General features: G+C 41.5%; 1 protein-coding gene across 1 annotated transcript in view; it reads left to right on the top strand.

The window, feature by feature from the left end:
- adamtsl3 (ADAMTS-like 3) overlaps positions 1-18,914 on the top strand; it is a 429,814-nt gene that overhangs the window by 121,472 nt on the left and 289,428 nt on the right.

Genomic DNA, 18,914 nt, shown 5'->3' with positions numbered 1-18,914 from the left:
GGGGTTTTTGGAAGGACCATGTTTTCATCATCATATCGAAGCAGAGGGTCACATGACCTTCAGCGACCCTGCCTAACAGGTCATAAAACACTCGAGCTCTCCGACGATGCAACATGAATGATGCAGATTCCATCCTCTTCTCTGTCGACGTAAGGTTTGGATCTGTAATCCTGATCTTGAATTTGGCACAATCAGAGCATGCATCTGTAGCTGGGTGACCGAAGCCAAGATTGAAATCTTTGGAGAAAACTGAGTAATAGAGGGAGTAGCTGGTCTGAGCATGGTTCCGAGCCTCAAAGAGCTCATGCATCTTGTGCACATTCAGGTCACTGGGGAGATACTTGCGGCCTGGTGCTCCTCTCCGCCCATAATGGCTGGCCCTGCAGGAAAAAGACTGGATGTGCTCAGCAATGAGTTCCCTTCTCCTGTTTTGCTCCTCACTGTGCCGTGCACCACCTCTTCTCTCTGGGCGCGCCTCAGCAGTCTCTGCGTAATATTGAGCCACCCTGGACACACGGTCTTTGCTGATGCCTGTGAAAGTAAATTATATAGATTGTCATATACATTGATAGGAGCCAGTATGAAATAAACAGAATTACACACAATTAACTTGCTATTATCCCCTCCCCCATTCCAGTTTTCTCCTTAGCGGGGGTCAGGAACCTCTTTTGCTTAACATCACCTCTCTCTCTCTCTCTCTCTCTCTCTCTCTCTCTCTCTCTCTCTCTCTCTCTCTCTCATATTTACAGACGTCCTACAGTGTTTATTAACCTCAAAGCCATTATGAGTGACACACACACACACACACACACACACACACACACACACACACACAAAATTAGCTTTCCTTCACCTGCTCTATAGCAATGACATCGGTAACTTAAGCTAGTATTATTAGCAGTACTTTCCATGTCACGTTAGCATGCTTGTTTACAGCAAAAGATCTTTGTCGCAAGGGAGAAACCTACAAAACAGTATTAAACTAGCGAATTCTGAAACAAATTGTACTCACCTAACACTTTAATAAAGGTCGCCTTGCAAATGGGCACTTTCTCCGGGTGACTGCTACACAAGAGGCTGTACTTCACGGATACATTTCGGTCCTTTTGTTTATTAACGTCCTGGACTTTCGGACGCTGCCTTTTCACTTGCGTTATGTCCGGTAGGTGAAGTATGGACCGGTCCTGGTCAACCTTGTTTGCTCTTTCATAAAATTTTGTAAAATGTATCATCAAATCGTGCGGTGACAGCTTCTCGGCTTGACAGAAACCGGTCGCAGCAGCCTTGTGTCCGCATCCCACTGTAACCCGACACCTGAGTGACGAAATTTCTTCTGTTGTTGTTTTTTTGTGGTTGTGTTTGTCCAGTCGGCGTTTTCTACCCCCAGGCGTAGGTCTCACTGGCTCATCCAGGCCATCAAAAGCGCTACAGTAGTTTAAAGCACTCATTTTGTAGACGGACAAACAAAAAAACTCTTTCACTTCAGAGCGCCGCCATGTTGGATCGCGTAGAACGCTCACTGGATTCTGATTGGTCGAGAGGACGTATCGCGTTTAGGCTAAAAATAGGTTTGGTGCTTGTCGCGGTTTGGAAAGGAACTCCATCTTGAGGACCATTTTAAACAAGGAAATATAGCGATTTGGCATGAAACACTGATGAAGCAGTGAAAAGGTTCTGTATACAGCAAAGTGGCATGAAAAACTCATTTTTTTTAAATTTGGCGTTTATCTCGTTTTGTAAAAGAGCTCTTCATATATATATAAACCGTATACATGTATATAAACAATCTTCTCCTCAGGTGGTTGACCCTCTCTCTAAGCTTGGGTCCTCTACCAGAGGCCAGGGAGCTGTATCTTTGCCATTCCGAGCACTGCACTTTTCTGGACCGAGACGTCCGAGGTTATTCTGCTGTAACCACTCCTCCAGCTAGGGGTCACTGCCCCTAGTGCTCTGATCATCACATCGCACTACTGTCACCTTTACCTTCCAGGCTCTCTCCAGCTCCTCTCTGAGCCCTTGGTATTTTTCAAGTTTCTCGTGTTCCTTTTTGCGGATGTTCCCATCGCTTGGTATCGCCACATCCACCACCACGGCTTTCCTCTGTCCTCTTTCCTTCACCACGATATCTGGTTGGTTTGCCATTACCATCCTGTCAGTCTGTATCTGGAAGTCCCACAGGATCTTTGCTTGCTCATTCTCCACCACCTTTGGAGGAGTTTCCTATTTGGATCTTGGGGTTTCCAGTCCATACTCTGCACAGATGTTTCTGTACACTATGTCAGCCACTTGGTTATGCCGTTCCATGTATGCTTTCCCTACCAGCATCTTGCACCCTGCGGTTATGTGTTGGATCATTTCAGGTGCCTCTTTGCACAACCTACACCTTGAGTCTTGTCTGGTGTGGTATATCTGGGCCTCTATCCGCCATGATGAGTGCCTCAGTGGTGTCATGTAGGCCAGCCCTCTCTAGCCATTGGTAGGACTTCTTGAGATCAGCCACTTCAGTGACGTTCCGGTGGTACATGCCGTGGGGGGCTTGTTCTCCCATGTTGGCTCCTCCTCCAGCATCTTCTCATTTGCTCGCCATTGTCTGAGACATTCACTGAGAGCGTACTCACACTGTCCTTCCGGACCGCGACCCGGACTTTAGGGTACTTGTCCCCCCTCCCTCTCCCCCCCGCGCCCCAGCCCCGTTTGTACTCACACTGCCAGGGCCGGCCAATGCTTCTTGCTGTCCATACGCCATCACGCCTTAACACGTCACACGGCTTAAAGGTACTAGGCTTTAGCTGAAAAAACGGTTTTGGCCCCGGCCAGAAGGACAGTGTGAGTAGGCCCTGAGTATGTCATCCGTTGGGGCCTTATCTTTGATGTATTCATGAAGCTAGGATGTTTTATCCTGGATAGTGGCTCTCACGCTCACTAGTCCACGGCTTCCTTCCTTACGGCTTGCGTACAGTCTCAGGGTGCTGGAATTGGGGATGGAACCCGCCATGCATGGTGAGGAGCTCTGTTTCTTGTCCTTTGGCCACCTGATTATTCCCGCAGGTTATCTGATCACTGGCAGGGAGTAGCTCTTTATTGCCCGAGACTTGTTTTTGCCATTGAGCTGGCTTCTTAGGACTTGTCTTACTCGCCGGAGGTATTTGGCAGTTGCCGCTTTCCTTGTTTCCTGTTCGAGGTTGCCATTTGCCTGTGGTTTTCCAAGGTACTTGTAACTGTCCTCCACGTCTGCTATTATATATATATATAATGTAAAAATTACATTGGTAATATATATAGATACAATACAGAAAATACAGTCCATATTACAGAGAGGGGGTGACAGACTATCAAAGGGATGCGTTGTATAGTTTAATGACCACAGGCAGCAAAGATTTCCTGTGGCGCTCTGTGGTGCATTTGGGTGCGAGGAGTCTTCTGCTGAGGGTGCTCCTCTGCTGGGCTAATGTGTCGTAAAGGGGGCGGGAGACATTACAGCAAACTGTAGTGGATCAGTGAAGGGCCTGACCATAGGCCTTAGCTGCTCCAGGATGAGTCTCTCCATGGTCTTCATGATGTGGGACGTCAGGGCCATGGGTCTGTAGTCCTGAGGGCCACTGGCATGCGGCGTCTTTGGCCCAGGCACGAGGCAGGACATCTTCCACAGCACAGGGATCCCCTGGAGGTGCAGGCTCAGGCTAAAGACTTGACTCAGTACTCCACGCAGCTGGGGGGCACAGGCTTTAAGCACAATGGGAAATACACCATCAGGGCCTGCAGCTTTGCCAGAGTGGAGTCTCGTCAGCCTTCTTCTCACCAGGTCAGGTGTGAAGGACACTGTAGAGGTATCCGTTGGGGGAGGGCTGAGGTCGTCAGGTTTTGGAGGACATGGTGTAGAGCAGGGGGGAGGAGTGGAATAGGTAGGTGTGAAGTGAGGTGGTGAGGGGAAGGCAAGGGGTCTGTAAGGAGGAGGAGTAGGGGCAGGTCGTTGAAGGGCAGCCAGCAGCAGAGTCCTGTGGGGGATGGTCCGCAGTATCAAACCTATTGAAAAATAGGTTCAGTTCATTGGCCTGGTCCACATGGTCCTCCATCCCCGTGCTACCAGTCTTCTGGAACCCGGTGATGGTTCTCATGCCACTCCACACATCCCTCATGTTGTTTCGCTGGAATTTATTCTCCAGCTTTCTCCTATAATTGTCTTTAGCCTCCCTGAATTTAATTCTGAGAACCCCTTGCACTCTCCTCACCTCATCACGGTTGCCATCTCTATGCTTGCTTCTTTTCATTCAGGATGGCCTTAATGTCCTTGGTTACAGTCCGAGCTTAGATATTGCAGTCCACACAAAAATTAATGTAGTCTGTGATGCTCTCAGTGAGCCCATCTATGTCCTGCCCGTGCGGCTCACTAAGTGCAGGCCAGTCAGTCACTTCAAAGCAGCCCTGCAGTGTCTCATAAGCCTCCTCAGACGACCTCCTCACAGTCCTTGTGGTCATAGGCTTCCTCTTCACCAGAGGCACATAGCAGGGTTTTAGGTGAACCAGGTTATGATCTGACCTGCCCAGAAGGGGGACAGACAAGGAGATGTATGCATCCTTAATGTTAGCATACATCAGGTCGAGAGTCCTCTCCTCTCTGGTAGGACAGCTCACATACTGTTGGAAGGTCGGCAGAACTCTATCCAAGGTGACGCGGTTAAAGTCTCCCGGTGATATGACCAGGATTACACCATCTGCTGTTTACTAGAATGGCAAGCCCCCCTCCTTTCCGCTTACTGCTGTCGATGCAGTCCCGATCAGCCAGAATGGTATTGAGGCCATCAACGGAGACTTTCTGGTCCCTGATGTCCCTGTGCAGCTATGTCTCCGTTAAACACATCAGACTGCACTCACGGTACTCTGGGTGGCTCTGCGTTAGCGCCGTTAGTATGCTAGTTCATTTTGTTGTACATTGCCCATAACAACAGAATGTTGAATGTTACAGATTCTATTCCATGCATTGGATTGATATAGGGCTTTGTGGGAAATATGCTGTTAATACACTGAATCCAGAACTTCTGGATTCTGTTGCAAAAGTAAAAAATAATTTGTTTAAAATCTCATTCATATTTGTAATCACGTGAATACCTGAAAATCCAGCCCTGGAACATAACTTCAACAGTGTGCAATATATATTTCTAGATAGGGATGGTACCATTGTTTTTTTCAGTATTTAGATTTTTATTGGTCTTGAACAAACAGCATCTTCCGCAGCCCAACAGAAGAGGAGTCCATGGAGAGGAAAAGATCAGCTCAGGCATGTCTAGCAGGACACAGAGGATCCAATTCTGCTTTTATTTTTGAAAAAAAAAGATGTGTATGGATTTAATCGATATGGGTGAAGCCGAGTTCTGGTGACATAAGTACTACGCTGTAATGCTTGTAGCAGCGCGAGTTTCACCAGTCTTATACACAAGGCTACAAGTAACTCCAGCATCATATATCAAGTTTAAACCCTCCTCCTCTTTATTCCCCCTTGTCTCTCCTCACATCCCTCTTCACCCCAGGTCAAGCACCAGTCAGTCATCTCAGCCAGTTTTACACAGATCAAATGAAACACAACAATGAATTCAAAAAGCTCTCTTTCCCCCTCCATCTCTTTCTGTCTGGGCATGGACGAGGGCACCTCTATCGTAACCGCAGTAACATCCCCCCGGTCCCTGAGGAGACCTGGCTGTCGAGAAGTGGGTTGTGATGCGATTTGTTCATTGTACTTTTATTACAAGAGAGTAGGAGGAGAGGAGGTCAAATTGTAACAAAAAGGACCCATGCATAGATTTTACGCTGCATTACCCCCTCTTGGAAAAGGCACTTGGACCTTTTGTGCTCCCCAGAGCTCAAAGTACACCTGCTTTGTCTCAGTAGACAAGCTGTCCCCAAATCGCTGTTCAAAATGTCTTATTCAACAAGTCATACAAAAACACAAGAATAGAATCAGAATGATTAGTAAAACCTGTTTAAATAAGAAAGTAAATGGAGAAGGAAAAGGGAAAAGGCCAGTGTTCTTTTGATTTCTGAAGTCAGAAGTCTGGGGCCTTGACTTTATCCTCGACGTCTAGTCCACCTGATTTGGACTTGGCAAAGCAGTTCCGCTGGTTTGCTGGTTTGTTTGTCATTTTCTCCAGAGAGTCTGCTGTCCAGTGCATTAGATTGATTAAAGCAGTGAATTGCAATTTTAGCAGGCCAGGGTATGAAGAGATCCAGTCCTTCATGAAAAATGCACTGATGGAAAAAGAACAACTAAAAACAACAGAATATTACATGTTAATGTTACTGTCATAAGCTAAGATGAGACTGATTGATTTCTGTGAGGAAAGGCTGCAGCAACAAGGGGAAGTGATATGACAGCCACTATTACTGTGATAATGATAACAACTTGTAGTTTAATACAAGCAGTAATTCCAATTGAGCAACATACAAGTTATGGTTCTACTGTTAACTGACTGTAGTGAGGTACAGCCGTGTCTTGAATGTAATGCTCAATTATAATTACAGATGCAGTTATTTTTCTGTTCAAGTTTGTACCGGCGATCCGGGTCCCCACAGACTGAGCTGCCTCATTTGGACATGAACTGTGAACACCTTTTAAGGTGATATGTTGAACTTCTTAGCAAAGAAAATAATTAACCCTTGTGCATCACTTAAAAGTAATGATTGACAGAGAAATCTGGTAGAGTCACTTATAGCTGAATGCAGCTAAAACACTGATTAGCTCCGGGCAGTACAGTGAGACATTAAACTAGGGATCTTGCTGATGCCAATACTGTTTTTTTTTTTCTTTAGCCGATGACCGATACAGATTTTTTTGAGCCGATATTTGGAGGCGATACCACTTTTGTTCGGTCACTTTACATCATAAAAATTACACAATGACGATAAAAAATGTTACGAGTCTCAATTTAAAAATAAGGAACATTTATTGCACATTAACCAAAGTACCAATGGAACTCTTCCTTTTGGATTTACTTTGGTAATCTACTTGAAATGATTTTACTATGAGAGGACCTGGTACAGGAGCCAGTAGGTAAGTTTTTCGAACACTTTTTAAATAAACTGTGGGTTCACTATGTTGTTGGTGCTTTGGATAATGTGTAGGGACTCTTATCATGCTACTGCAGACGTTTGGTGTTATTTTGAACAGTTTTAGTGATTGAAAAAGGCGTTTTAATCCCTTCACCGTGCTGCCCCGAGCTGTCCAGGATTTCCCCGTTAATAGTTGTTACACAAAACATTTTTTTCTCGATGGCTTATTTGATGAGTTGATTTGCCGAAAAAGACCCTGGGATGATTTTACGCCGGAATTTCACTCTAAGGCAAAACTGTCCACATCTAAAAGCTGCCATAGAATGATATATTAATGTTATCTTTAACTAACCTCATCCTTGATCATAACTACCAAATATTCATTCATTCTCAGAGTTTTAACCCTTTAAATGCCAGGTTGTTTACCTAATGCCACAAATAACAACGACCTACAAACAGCACTGATCTTGATGCATTGCTTCAAACACTGCAGTGATCCATAATACAGGAGCAAGACCACTAGTGCAAACTAGGAGAAATGCTTGGATTTGAGAAAACGGCTCAATATATGAAAAGGCTCTAGATTGAAAGCCTGATATAACATAACTTGTGATATTATGTTGTTATGGCGGTGAGATCAAAGAGGTTTTAAAGATAAAGATAGATCATTGTGTTTCCGTACTGAGCAGCCACGAAATGTATTTCAGTCACCTAAAAAAAAAATCAATATTATAGTGTATGCTAATGTTTTCATCACTTTACCTTGCTCAGACAACGCTTTCTGATGGGAAACTGAAGCCTATCTATGCTCTTCAAAACCACCTTCTTTGACAAAAACAGTAATTTTACCTCGCAGATCAGGAGTTTCTGTTCTACAGCTACCTCGATCAGATAGTTTGTTTGTGTTATTATGTAAAATTGTTTTTTTAAAGGGTTAATTCAGATTCCCCAAAGTTGTCAACATATATACAATATGCATTAACAAAGTAATCATAAATTGTTTAACTAAAAAGCCCAAAATGTCCCTGGTGATGTACAAGGGTTAATTACACATGCAGACATTACAGAGCATCATTATAATTTATTTGGGGTGGCGTCACTATCCACTTAGTACAGTACCGGGATAAAGGCTGGTGCATCAATCCTCTTCTGCTGTCTCCCCTATGTGTTTATATCTGTATTATTTGCAGTTTTATGGGGTTTTTTGGCATTTAAACAAAAAATGATGCATGGTTGTATGCAAGGGTAGGATTGGGTTTATGTGAGTATTTACGTATGAGTATAAATGAATGGGTGTATGTAGATAATCCTGTAGTTGTGTATTTTAACAGCATTTAATCTTGTATACATATCTAAATCTTTCTTACAATTCATACATTCTGTTTTTATTCTGTTGTAAAACTGTGAGCATGAATACAAATAAACTCTCTCTGATCTCCACTTTCCTTTTTGCAAGTGCACCGTCCGTTTAGCTGAAGATTATAGTGATTGTGAAAGAAAAACAAACTTGTTTACCCCAGATGCATGTGAGGCCAATATTCTCTCTCTTTCAGCTCTGTTTTTGTCCCCACCAACTCCTGAGACAAATATCTGTCGCTTGTTCACCAGCTAGTCTCTAACCATTTTTGTCTGCTGTGACACAAGTAATCCAAAAATACCCATTACAAGTACAGTTCTTGGGTACATGTAGTTATTATTATATATGCTTTATTCATGTCTTTATATTTATAAAGCTTGAAATGTGAAGGTTCCACCTTAATGATACAGTTGACTGTGAGTAAACCTATTCAGCAGTGTGTTATAAGCAGAACTAAATCAGCTGTACAATGTATTATCCGGACTTTGTATAGCAGTGGATGGAGCTACAGGCTTTCCTGTCTTAATATTCTATTTCAAATTTAGTTTACTTTAGTAAGAGAAAATATGAAGTCTCCTGGATGATTTAACTATTACATCACAGTTTCAGTAAATAATACAAGCTTTTATTTTATTTCATTACATTATACTACAGTTCAAAGATGTTTGAGTAAGGAGCGGCTGCTGGTAAGTGTGTGTATCAAAGCTGCAGTGGAAACACAGGATTACTTTATCATTATCTTTTTTATTAATGTACTTTTAAATTAATTTAGTCAAAGTACTAAATCTACTTTTTATTTTTAAACTAATTTGGTCAATGTACTAAATCTGCTTTTTGTGTGTTTATTTTTAAATTGGTTAGGTCAATGTACTAAATCTGCTTCTTATTTGTTTATTTTAAATTAGTTAGGTCAATGTACTAAATCTGCTTCTTATTTGTTTATTTTTAAATTAGTTTGGTCAATGTATTAAATCTATATTTTATTTGTTTATTTTTAAATTAGTTTGGTCAATGTATTAAATCTAATTTTTATTTGGTTATTTTTAAATTAATTTGGTAAATTTACTAAATCTACTTTAGTACATTCGTAAAAAAAAACACAAAAAAACGAGGTTGCCGTAGTGACGGATAAACAGGAAGAGACTTAGTAACTAATTAATTAGCTGTCCTCCTGGATGCCTCTATGTTTAGTTTTTCATGACAGTGTCAAACATAACATTACCTCTCTGATCAGTCTTTATAGTTTTGTTTAAGTAAATGTGTCTGTCGCGTTCTGTTTGTTGCTTGTTGTTACGGTAACCGCTTAACATTTAAACATCAACTAGTTCTACTCAAGCACTCACAGCTCTCCTTCTTTCTTGCTAATTAAACGTTACACGCTGTTAGCCACTTTAACTTAGAAGTTAGCTTCTCGGCTGGTGATGGCTTCCCCCGCTCTCTCTTGCTTGGAGTGTCTTATGTTTAGCTACTCCTCTGCCTCCTTTAGTGATAATGGTAGATCTAATAAGTGTTGTGTATTTGTAGCGCTGGAGACGAGGCTCAGTGAGTTAGAGGCACGGCTCAGCACCATGGAAGCTCAGTCTTGTGCTACGGTAGCTAGCCGGCCACCTATATCTTTAGGCGATGCAAAGCCACATAGTGTTCTGCTAACCCTCCCCGGGCAATCCCTGAGCAGCCAGGGTCCTCCTGGGTGACTGTGAGAGGAAAGCATAGTTCTAAATCAAAGCCCATGGTTAACCATCTGCCCGTTCATGTTTCAAACATGTTTTCTCCACTCAGTGACACACCTGCTGAGGAAACAACACTGGTAATTGGCAGCTCCATTCTGAGAAACGTGAACTTAGCGACACCAGGGACCATAGTAAAATGCATCCCAGGGGCCAGAGCGGGCGACATTGAGTCCCATTTGAAACTGCTGGCTAAGGATAAACGGAAATTTGATGAGATTGAAATATGACAGAAAAACTTGATACAAATCGACACCAAATCTGCGATAATGCAACAAAATCAGAAAATAAAATGTGGCCTTTTAAACATCAGATCTCTGTCATCTAAAGCTGTACTAGTAAATGATCTGATATCAGATAACCATATTGATTTACTCTGTCTGACTGAAACTTGGCTGTGTCATGAAGAATATGTGCGCCTAAATGAATCCACTCCTCCCAGTCATATTAATACTCATATTCCTCGAGGCAGTGGTCGAGGAGGAGGCGTTGCAGCTATTTATGACTCAGGCCTATTAATAAACCCTAAACCTAAACTAAATTATAATTCATTTGAAAGTCTTGTTCTTAGTCTTTCATATTCAACCTGGAAAACTGTGCAGCCAATTATACTTGTTATAGTGTACCATGCTCCTGGTCCGTACTCTGAATTTCTGTCTGAATTCTTAGAGTTTCTGTCAAATTTAGTCCTTAAATCTGATAAAGTAATCATTTTAGGAGATTTTAATATTCACGTGGACGTTGTTAATAATAGCCTTAGTACTGCGTTTATCTCTCTATTAGATTCGATTGGTTTTAGTCAGAGTGTACATAAACCTACTCACTGTTTTAATCACACCCTCAACCTTGTTTTGGCTTATGGTGTGGAAATCAATGACTTAAAAGTCTTTCCACAGAATACTATTTTTTCAGACCATTATTTAACAACTTTTGAATTCATATTACAGGACTACTTACTTCTAGGCAAAAGTGTCTACACTAGATGTTTATCTGATAGTGCTATAACTAAATTTAAGGAATCGATTCCATCTGCATTTAATTGAATGCCTTATTCTAATATTCAAGATTCCTGCATTAACGTCAGTTTCTCTGAAATTGATCACATTGTTGAAAGTGTTGCAGGCTCTCTACGCACAACACTCGACTCTGTTGCTCCTTTAAAAAAAAAGATAATGAAACAGAGGAAGTTAGCTCCGTGGTATAACTCACAAACCCATGAAATAAAACAAGTATCGCGAAAATTATAAAGTAAATGGCGCTCTACTAAATTGGAGGAATCTCGCTTAGCTTGGCATGAAAGTCTAAAAACATATAGGAAGGCCCTCTGTAATGCCAGAGCAGCCTATTACTCATCTTTAATAGAGGAGAATAAGAACAATCCTAGATTTCTTTTCAGCACTGTCAGGCTGACAGAGAGCCACAGCTCTATTGAGCCATGTATTCCTATAACCCTGAGTAGTAACGACTTCATGACCTTCTTTAATGACAAGATTATAACTATTAGAGAAAAAATCAACTCGCTTGGCACAGATTTTTCTTCAAACCCAGGAACTCAGGAACCAACTGTACGACCTGATATGTTCTTGGACTGCTTTTCTACAGTCAACCTTAACAAATTAACCTCTACTATTTCAGCATAAAAGCCCTCTACTTGTCTCCTAGACTCTATTCCAACTAGGTTACTTAAAGAAGTGTAACCTATAGTTAGCACTCCTGTATTAGATATGATTAACATGTCTTTAACAGCAGGTTATGTACCACAGTCTTTTAAAGTAGCTGTAGTTACACCTCTTCTTAAAAAGCCCAGTCTTGATCCTGAGGTACTAGCCAACTATAGACCTATATCTAACCTTCCTTTTCTCTCTAAGATCCTCGAGAAATTAGTCGCCAATCAGCTGTGCGACTTTTTACATAAAAATGGGATATTTCAGGATTTCCAGTCAGGATTTAGAGCGAATCATAGCACTGAGACAGCACTGGTGAAAATTACTAACAACCTTCTTATAGCTTCAGACAAAGGACTTGTCTCTGTACTGGTCTTACTAGATCTTAGTGCGGCCTTCGACACTATTGACCATCACATCCTGCTACAGAGACTTGAGCATCTAATTGGCATTAAAGGAACCGCACTGAGCTGGTTTAAGTCTTATTTATCAGATAGATCTCAGTTTGTACATGTTAATGACAAATCCTCCATTCACACTAAAGTTAGTCACGGAGTCCCACAGGGTTCTGTCCTTGGACCGATTCTATTTACCTTATATATGCTTCCCTTAGAAAATATTATAAGGAAGCACTCCATAAACTTTCATTGTTATGCTGATGATACACAATTATATTTGTCGATCACACCAGAAGAAACCCAACAGTTAGATAAACTTCAAATGTGCATTAAGGAAATAAAAAGCTGGATGACCTGCAATTTCCTGATGTTAAACCCAGACAAAACTGAAGTTATTGTACTTGGCCCCAAAGGCCTTCGAAACTCAATAGCTTAAGACATTGTTAATCAGGATGATGTTGTGTTGTCTGCCAGCACCACAGTAAGGAATCTGGGTGTTATTTTTGATCAGGATTTGTCCTTCCATTCTCACATAAAATTTACTGGACTGCATATTTTCACCTGCGTAATATTGCGATAATTATTAACATTGTGTCTCAGAAAGATGCAGAAAAACTAGTCCATGCATTTGTTACTTCTAGGCTGGACTACTGAAACTCCTTATTATCAGGCTGCTCCAATAAGTCTGTTAAGAGCCTCCAGTTGGTCCAAAATGCTGCAGCTCGTGTACTAACTAAAACAAATCAAAGAGAACATATTTCTCCTGTATTAGCTTCTTTGCACTGGCTACCTGTAAAATCTAGAATAGAATTTAAAATCCTTCTCCTTACCTACAAAGCTCTTATTGGTCAGGCTCCATCGTATCTTAAAGAGCTCATAGTACCGTATTACACGACTAGATCACTGCGCTCTGAGAATGCAGGGCTACTTGTCGTTCCTAGAGTCTCCAAAAGTAGAACCAACTCCCAAGTGTTATTCGGAATACATACACTGTCCCCTTATTTAAGAGTAAACTTAAAACTTTCCTTTTTGATAAATCTTAAAGCTAGGGCTTACAAGCCCTTAGCAATGTTGTTATTTTTAAGCTGATTTTGTTCTGCTTAATTATGCTGCTATAGGGCTAGTCTGCCGGGGGATAATACTTTTCCAGATACTCTGAGCTTCTCTCCTCTCTGTTTGTATCATTCATGTCTCATCAATGCATGTTACTAATTCAGCTTCTTCCCCGGAGTTGTTTGTGCTTTGTCGTCTCGCAGGTCTCTGCTGATCGTGGTGGTGCCTGCTGCCGTGGTCCTGCATGACGCTTCCTGCTACTATTATAATCTATAAACTTAGCCGTGCTTGTTTCTACTATTCTGCTGTATTAACTGCCATAACATATAAGTCATATTCACATTAATATAGATATTATTATAGTTACTGTAAGTGTGTCTGTCTCTGTCTTTGTGTCTGTCTTCGTCTTTCTCTGTCCATCTGTCCGTCTTTTCTCTCTTTCTCTCTCCTTTTCTTCCTCCCCAACCGGTCAAGACAGATGGCCGTCCTCCACAGAGCTGGGTCTGTCTGACGTTTCTGCCTGTAATATGGAAGGTGTTCGTTGCCACCGTACTCTACGGGGGAATTGTTGGGTCTTTGTTTATCATAGAGTGTGGTCTTTACCTAGTCTGTAAAGTGTCCTGGGATAACTTCTGTTATGATTTTGGACTATAAATAAAATTTAATAGAATTGAATTGAATTGAGTGAATGCTTTGAGAAATTCTCAAATAGATCTTCTTTATAATCACAGCCCTCTCCTAGAAGGGAGGCACATAATCTCAAACAACATATTTAAAGTTGAGAACACAAATAATGTGGCCTCGCTCTTTTCTTGTGAAGATCTTATTAGAAAACAGTGAGCGAAGGGAATTGTTTTTCCCGCATGCAGAATGCAGGTCAGAAAGAGCTCAGACTGCTGATTATTCTCATCTTTCTTCTAGGACACATGCTGATGCACACTGGATCATATTAATGATGTGTCTGCTTACTCCTGCCATCTAATTGGCTCAACTTTGTGTTTGGCCCAGAAATCACTGTTTTGAATAGCATTCTACTGAAATCACATACATATTTACAATGTAGGACGGCTTCAGTTGAATTTAAGCTGCACTGCGGCAAACTTTGCCAAAGTACTACTGTATAGTCTCTACTCTGCTCTTCTGTCTGTTGTCTCCTCTGAGTTGCTTTGGATTGGTTTGGCAGTGCAGAGAGAAATAAGCTCAGAGCTGCTGTCCTCTTTTTCTGCTTTGTGTCATCTGCACCCCACCGAAATGCTAACACACTGGCACACTCTGTATATTGGAAACTTCCGTCTCACTTTTTCACTTTCTTGGTTTACAGTGTCTCGTGCAGATGTTTGAGGCCTGATTGAGTCCCTGCTGAATCCCTGCTTGGCCTTTCCCCAATTGACAAAGTGACTTTAAACCCCCCCCCCCCCCCCCCCCCCCACAGACACACACACACACACACACACACACGCGCACACACACACACACACACACAAACACACTCCCTCTCATACACACAACACATACTAATAGCTACATGTGTCTAATGCATTTGCAAGGAGAGCAGAGGAAGGCTGCAGGCTGTTTGTGAAGAGGTTATTCAACCCTATTGGGAGTCCATGGGGATAATAATAACCCTTATGGCTAAATGTCACCCTAAGTGGTGTTTCAGAGAGTGTGTGTGTGTGTGTGTGTGTGTGTGTGTGTGTGTGTGTGTGTGTGTGTGTGTGTGTGTGTGTGTGTGTGTGTGTGTGTGTGTGTGTGTGTGTGAAATAACTTCAATGCTGGATGCTTTTACTGTAGATGAAAGAGCCAGGGTCCTCAGCTGCTTCCCCTCCTGTCCTTCGGGAACACTTTGGGGTTCCTCTGGCTGCTTTTAATAACCACTCTCCATTCAGCTACACTGTCAAAACACAAACTTGTTTTCTGTTTTTACAAAATCAAAAGGACAAGAATACATGTATTTATATGAATGTGCAGACTTTTGAAAGCATGGGGACAAAACATCCCAGAAAAAGTGAGAAATTACATATTTTGGTTTCATGCTGCGACCCACTATTGTACATATGTAGATGAGGACCTCATTTTGATAGCACAATCAAATCCTGCTGTATTGTGCCTTAAAGCATAATTCTGGTGTAAAATTAGTGGTAAAAAAAAGCCGTTTTAATGCCCTCACCGTGTTGCCCCGAGCTAATACGTGTTAGCTGCATTCGACTATTAGCGACTGTCCAGGATTTCTCCGATAATAGTTGTAACGTGTAAAAGAAATTCTCAATGGCTTATTTGATGTGTGTGTTTATGCCGAAAAAGACCCTGGGATGAATTTCACTTTAAGTCTGGTTAGATGCTACTGTGGTTCTTAATGTCTAAAAAAAAAACCTCCAGTTAGTGAACTGTGGAAGAGACTGAGTCAGAATGGACCAAGATCAAACCAGAGCAGTGTGAGAAACTAGTGATGTCCTGTGGCCGCAGATCTGCTGAAGTCATTCAAAGCTGTGGCCTCTACACTTCCTGTTCATTTTTGAATCCTAGAGAAGAAAACACTGATGAAATCTTCTCTTCTGACACAGTGGTTACTGTTCTCTCATTATGATCACTGTTTTTTTTCACAAAATAAAGGTTTTTGTTGTAGTGCCTTGGTTATTTAAAAAAAAAACATGCTAGTACAGCAGTGGTAGAGCCACAGTGGATATTCTATCAAATTCTGAACAATAAAATATAACAGTATTTCAGAATAAATCAAGAATTAATACTTTGTTCTGCAATTTTGATCCCCAGTGTACATGCTCACAAACATAGAAACTTTCATTACTCACACACTCACATAAAAAACATACAGCGGGCATATCACTGTGTGTGCTCATACATAAAGTAATATTCCATACAAAATTATGCAGGCAATGCCAAGAGAAAGAGCCTCCCCATGTGTGTCTCTCATTTCCATCAGTTCAGCAGGGGATGTGAGCTTAGTGTCACCCTTGGGTGCTGTGACACTGTGTCATGGAGATGAATGAGTTGTTTTGTGAGCAGCAGGAGGAGAAAGCAAACTCACTTGACTTTGGGTTTGACTCATTCTCTGATATGCAGGGAGGAAGCCTGTCTGTAGATATGTCTCCTGACAACAAGCACGACTGTCTGTTCTCTGGATTATAGCTGTAATACGGTTGGAACTACCTTAAGGATTTCACAAGATCGATTTAGCTGTCATTTCACAGCAGCATCATACAGTTTGTCATGTGAATGTAGCCCTGTCTTGTCACTGTGGTTCACACACTGAGGCAGATCACAGATACAGTATGAACAAAACCTAGGACTAATTAAGGATTAAAACATGGGGGGCAAAATGTTTCCTTAACAGAAGACACGTTGACTATGAAGCCTAAAACTAGACTATATCTCATGAGTTTCAGTTTCAACTCCAGTATTTAAGTGGAAATAATTCACTGACAATCAATTAGATGTTGGATCAATCAGCAGACTGTAGAAACCATTAACATAATTTGCTATGCATTTACTGTAACTGTAAACTCTGCGTTTAGAGGCTTAAACATTTTGAGTCATTAGCCCCAAATTCATAGCATGATAATAAGAATTCTTTTTTTTTTTCATTCATCCTGACATTGTATTCATATTAGCAGATTTGTTGTTTGGAGCAGACATAGGATCTCAGCCTGTTCTCATTTCCAGCACGTCAAAATACCGCAGTTTTTTGGACAACACACTGGGCTTTCAACTGTAAATCTGTCCTCAGAGATATTAGACGCTCAGAGCAAGTGCTACCGGATTACGAGTGCCAAACTCTGAGTAACGAGACAAAACCATAAACTGTATAAAAATGGACTCTTCATCGGGGTCCATTCTCTCAACTTACATCCAATCGTACTCGCCTATGGGAGTCTCCATCTTGTCAGACTTTGACTCCACCTCATTTCCTCTTGCCAAAAAAGGGCATTGAAGTGACGTTGGGGGGAGGGGCGTACGTCCATCTAACTGACATTTACCTCAGAGGAGAAGTGAGGGCCAGAGGCTAGCTGTCACGACCCTAATTATTCATAAACTTTAACCTCCAATAAAATAAAAAACAGCCTGGTACAAAACAATTCACCCCCTCAGTGTTGTCATGGAGATATGACCTAAACTTACAGACTAGAACGTTTTTTTTTTGTATCGGGACTTAAACAGGTTTAATTATGCTGTGAAAACGGCCTGTTTAACATTGGGGTCAATGAGAAACCGTTCTATTATGAAACCTGCCCCTACTGGACACTCAGAGAACTGCAGTTTTGGCTGGAGCTGATCCCAGCTGACATCGGGCATGAGGCGGGGTACACCCTGGACAGGATGCCAGTCTATCACAGGGCACGTAGAGACAAACAGAGACAGACAACCACTCACACCTACGGGCAATTTAGAGTCATCAATTAACCTAATACGTCCGGAGAACCCGGACAGAACCCAAGCAGACACGGGGGGAACATGCAAACTCCACACTTCACAATTACAGGGACTGAATAAATATCTTAGGTATAATTAGGTACGTTTTGTATGTTTTTGTATTTGATGTACAGATAGCATTGTGGAGCAGGAGCATAAAATGGATCTCGGACACTTTACTAGTGACACAGAACTGGGCTCCTTTACACCTGGGGGTTCTACCTGGATCTGTTTCTACCACCCATAACTGATCATCTGATCTAGCCGCTCTACTCCCTTTGCCAGAAACCATGGTTACGTGCTGTTGTGTTTACCACCGGACGCTCTGAAGACAGGAGAACCTCACTTTAATGACTGGCTCTTTGACACGACGGCCAACTGAGTGTTTTTACAGACGTAAAAACGCTTAAATGTTACCCAGTTTCTAGTGATACACTTGTACACTGAGCTAGCAGTTCCAAAATAATGGGCAGATAATAATGAATAGTTATTTTAATAATAGTTATATAGTTGAGTTTCTGGGGGCTGAGTACATTTACTGCATTTATGAACACTTTTGGAGCAATTACACTCTCATTTAGTCCAATCATCCCTGATATAGGACACATTAATGGACATTAACAGGCCTGTACTGAATTGTCGAATAACATTTTTAAAGACTATTAATTTACATTTTCATGCATTTTGCAATCAAAAAGTTTTTTTTAAAACAATAACTCACATCTCAGGGTTTGACTAATCGAAGCATCATTCCCATCCCATAAGGTTCTTATGCAATGGAATTGTCACGGTTCCAGTACAAAAGAGCAACCTTTGATATGACTCAGAGAAATCATAAGGCACTCTTTGACGGTGCCAAGCGCCAAGGGACAAAACAGTGTTGTTTTTTTGACACCATAGGAATGAGAACGTGCTGCTGGATCATAATATTCAGCATCAAGCTATGTGAGGGCCAGACAGTAGATGACCTTGCGGAATGCTAAAAAAATGTCGGATTTGTTGTATGAATTTACAAAGGTAATTCAGAAGAAGGTTGGCCTGATTGATGGTTGGTTTTGACTCATATTCCCACATTACAGTGCCTTCCATCAACCTTACCCAGCCTCCTAATAACACACAATTCACATGATTTGGCACTATAAATAAAATTGAAATGAATTTAATTAAATAATCATTCATTCATCTTCATTCTGCTCCATCTGTCCATGCACTCTATTTCTAATTCATCCAAAGTTTATTTTCCTTAATG

This window comes from Echiichthys vipera, assembly GCF_963691815.1.
Source record: "Echiichthys vipera genome assembly, chromosome: 1".
NCBI lineage: Eukaryota > Metazoa > Chordata > Actinopteri > Perciformes > Trachinidae > Echiichthys > Echiichthys vipera.
The sequence above is the reverse complement of the archived record's forward strand: the minus strand, read 5'-3'. Positions and strand labels throughout refer to the sequence as shown.